The 4,634-nt window shown below is 35.4% G+C and overlaps 1 long non-coding RNA gene across 1 annotated transcript; it reads right to left on the reverse strand.

Annotated features, from left to right (window-relative positions):
- Positions 1-1,895: 1,895 nt before the first annotated feature.
- LOC148876638 (uncharacterized) lies at positions 1,896-4,411 on the reverse strand. Its single transcript, XR_016111855.1, has 3 exons — positions 4,246-4,411; positions 3,958-4,047; positions 1,896-2,633 (listed from the first exon to the last, which is right to left on the reverse strand). It is a non-coding gene; the product is annotated as an uncharacterized LOC148876638 (long non-coding RNA).
- Positions 4,412-4,634: the final 223 nt, after the last annotated feature.

Here is a 4,634-nt window from a genome sequence, read left to right on the forward strand (position 1 = left end):
TAGGTGAGGAGATCAACTAAACAAATTGAAATATGTAATAATCAAATAACCCCCTCATTTTTAAGTTCCACCATAACTAAGCCCCACTTACCAGATTTGGACATAAATATTTGATTATACCAATTTCAGCATCACATAGCTTATGAGTTTAGGTTCCCAAGAGTTGTTTCATGACCTAGATACCATCGATGAAACACAATATTCAGCTAGGTTGGACCATTACCATATATCATATTATATGTTAATCTATCCCATGCTACTACTAAATTCTATGTTCCAAGCAAAAGATTGTGGCTTCAACGCATAGGGTACTTTTGCACTTCATTTCATTCAAGATACACTATGCCTAAATGGATAAATCTGATTAAATGGATCAAGGACAAAGTTTATAATACACCTAGATCCAGTCCAAGTCATAACCTGTTACACATCATTCAAACCACTCAAATATATAGAGTAGAAAGAAACTAGGAACCTAAGAGTAAGATGGAAGTGATAGATGATGAGTTAAGAAGTTCTACCTAAAACTAAAAGGATCTTAAAAAAAAAAAATTATCTGAATTCCTAGAATTGGTAAAATAAATATAATCAGATGCTAACACAAAACAGAATTTCTTTGGAGCTCCAAATATGCCAAAGAAAAAGAACAAAATAGAAACTTCCACAAAACTCTGTTCCACCTTGTCAAATAGGACTTGAACTAATGGTTTATTTATGTTAATCAACATTAAAACACTAATGTAAATATTGATTAATAAGCCTTCTACCAGAAAATAAAAATGGAGGAAGAAGTCATTTGCAAATTCAAAGGTATATATGGAGAAAGCAATCAAAGGGGATCGCTGATTGGTATGTCACAACAGAACAAAATGAAGAAAATGGACAACATGAATTTCCATAGCACCTTCCATCTTTAAGAACTAGATGTCAAATCAAAGGAACACAATTTTATTGATTTAGCACCAAATCCTTAGCCATTCTTAAAATATGGTTCTATGGCATCCCTCCAATTCACAAATGCAAGGGTGTTTTGGATGGTTTCTTGTAAGTGATATTATGTGACGATTAATACGAGAAAAAACTTAATTGGCTAATGGATTTATAAACCAATCCACTAGCTCTCCATGTGAGGTTGGGGGGACTCTACCAATAGGAATTCATCATAAGTCCTTATATAGCAAAAGGTTTTTAAGGTTTGCAACCTGAAAGGAATGTAGACTTGTTAAAAAACTAAAAGGAACAGTACAACAAAAACGGTCAAAGCCGGTGGACGTAGGACCGCTAGCTTAGCCCTTTAGACCGCCGGCTAAGACCTAAGGCGGTGGTCATGAGTCCGCCCCCTAAACCACTGCCGGCCTAGGTCAAGACCACCGACTTAGACAGAAAAGACCGCCACCTTTGAGGTCCGGTCCAATGCAGTTCAATCATTTCTAAACCGGTGGTATGTCAGAACCGCCGGCTTAGAGTTAATAAAGGTGGCAGTCTGGACCGCCGTCTTAGATATCTTTGGACCGCTGCCTTAGGTCCGTCGAAGTATTTCTTCCATTTTAAGGAGGCAATCTAGACCGCCAGCTTAGATCTCTTTGGACTGCCTTAGGTCAGTCAAACTGTTGTTTCTGTTTTTAACCGGCAGCCCGGACCGCCGGCATAGGTCTAGATCTCTTCGGACCTCTACCATAAGTCTTTTTTTTTTTATGTCTAAGGTGGCAGTTGTATGACCACTGGCTTTGTCTTTTTTTTTTCATTATTTATATCAATTTGATTTCTACATTTTTTAGTACCTATTTAATATAGATCTCATAGCAGATAATACATAAAAATCAATTTAAATAAAAAACTTTTAATTAAATTAATAATTATTATAATATCCAAAAGAAGTTGCTTATATACAATATCCAATTGACATATAAAACGATACAAGGAATTTAAAAAATTCTTCTTGAATAATGTAACACATCTTTAGATTTAACTCTAGCACCCACAGCTATAGCAACAGTAGAGCCAGCCTTCTCTGTTATTAGGTCTTCTTTACCACTTTCTTCCAACCTAACAACTTGAACAAATCTCTTGGTCATCTATTTTATGAAGTCACTAGATAGTGAGACTGGATTCCGGTGCTCATTGCCACCAACAACAGGGATAGCCATCAAGCCAGTTTGCTATCTCTTCCTTTTCCTGCATGGCTTTCTGGTGATCCTTGTAAAAATCGAAATCATCCAAGATGGACACATCAATTTCATAATTCTTGAAAATGTTCAACATTTCGATTCCTTGTTCCAATTTGACCAGCAAAAAATACTAGTATTAGATAGGAAAAGAAACTAAGGTTGACATGAAAACCTGCATGGGCACTACATCAAAAGCAAATATTATAACAGGTGTGCCAATCAAGATTCAAAGTATTTCCTGAAAATCAGTGGCATCATTTGGATATATATATATATATATATATATATATATATATAAGGCATCTAATGTATTCCATTTATGTGAATACATTTATATAATTTGACAAGGTTACGTTGTTGAACTGCAGATATGGTAGCAATCACTGTTACAAATTGACTTGTTCCTTGATGGGATGCCACAGAGAGTTATTTCACAGCCATTAACCTCCCATCTAAAAGTATGCCCTGTAGAAACCATAAAATTCAACTTAAAGTCCTTATCAGTATATGTACATATAAATGAGAAGACTTCTTCGGTTTACAAAATATTCAAAAACCAGGAAACCAAGAATTATAAGGAATTATTTGGAGAAAATATAAGCAACAAATAACAAAAGGAATTCCCCTTACATACTTAGTTATGTATCACACACACAAATGTGCAAGCATAAATATGGCTGTAAGAGAAAGATGTTCAAGGATAAACTGGAAGGTAAGGTGTGATATGATACCCTTTTCATGTCACCTATTGAAAATCCATTATATTATAATGCCAGACAATAATTCCATGTTTTGTTCCATAGAAAGAAATGAACCAAAAACTTCCAAGGAGGAGGCTCATGATCCCTAACAAGTCTATTTGTTTTTCCTAGTGGTTATGATCATCTTTCTAACACTGAGTTCCAAATCAATTCTGTCTTTCCCTCACTTATTGTGGTTGTTGGTGGAAGGCCACTAACAGTTGGTGTGAACTCTGACCAAGAAATCCATAATCAGTAATTTAAGAAAAAATAAAAGATTACCTGATTCTTTACATTCATTCTTTAAAATAGATTCATCCATCAATTCCTAATATATTAGCTGAAGTTACAGACAGGGCAGAGATAGATGGTCCATAGTAACCTTGTTCAGGTATACAACAAGTACCTTTTACAGCCCAGAAAAGATAAATTTCAAGAAAGTTCTCAGGTACATTGGCCTTAAATTCTTTCTAAACAGCTTTATTAGAGGCCCCACCTACCTCCTTTCTTATATCAAAGTCTTTTAATTGTAGATTACTCTAAAACATTGAAAACATAGCTTTAACAACCAAGAAAATCTTATGGGGCATCAGGTATATATAGACAAACTAAAAACACATAAAAATTAACAAATATGCATGAAACTTAACGGTTTTTTTTTTGGTTTGCTTCTGGTATTTTTCAAGTAAGATAAACGTGAGAGGTTCAATAATTGAAATATGAGTTCAAGACCCATGGCAAGAAATTTTATTCAAATATTCTCTTCTGATGTTTCTTTTAGTAAATCTTTTACGTTGTGGACAAAAAACCCTTGATAAGCTCCATTGAGTATACTCCAATGAGAGAAAGGAAAGTTGCATTTATTAAAAGACACATATATGAGTTGCCTTATCTATATATACAATTTAATTTAAGGTTGATCTATATTCTCATCAATGGATGGGTTCAACTAATTAGAAATGGGTTGAAATAAGAATGCAGCTTCATGGATTCAATGACATAGACCTAGTATAATATATGCATACCTATACATAAATGTCAAAACATACCTTCCAAGACTTTCCAAGATTCTGAGCTTGCATCACTGATTTTTGTCTCTGCAAACCAATGGTTTACTGTGTAGATTCCATTCTCCAAACCTAGACAGGGGAAAACCACGCCTTTTATTTATAGGAAATGATATACTGTGTGCACAGAAGCATTTAAAACAGGGGAAAACACAAGCATTTTATCGTGGTTTCCCATCAGAACATATTGAACTAGGAAAAAACAAACCCCACCCAATCTTTGTGTGCACAGGAACATTTAAAATAGGGGAAAAAACACAAGCATCGTACCTTTGGTGTAGTTCTCAGTAGATTTTTTATTGATGCAGAACAATAGAAAACATACTCTTCTCCTACTCGAACGAACAAGGGTCGAAGATTTCTTTGTTAATCCCGTTCAATCAAAGAAAAAAGGAAAGAAGTCGTCCTCCTTCACAAGCAAAAGGCTCTCTGTGAACACTTTGTTTTGTCGAAGAGGAATCTCATAATTCACGCGGGAAGAGTATTTTTGACTTCCCCGCGTGCCTTCCCCTTATGAGATTAGACCGGTTTAAGTTTAGAACCGTCGTGCTTGGCCTATTAGACCGCCGCACCAGATGCCAAATCGGATTTAGGCGGCGGCCTTGCAAAGACCGCCATGTCAGACATTACTATAGCGGCAGTAACTTGAACCGCTGGCT

The sequence above is a fragment of the Nelumbo lutea genome, chromosome 1 (assembly GCF_056320005.1).
Source record: "Nelumbo lutea isolate HS-2025 chromosome 1, American lotus-T2T, whole genome shotgun sequence".
In the NCBI taxonomy this organism is placed as follows: Eukaryota; Viridiplantae; Streptophyta; class Magnoliopsida; order Proteales; family Nelumbonaceae; genus Nelumbo; species Nelumbo lutea.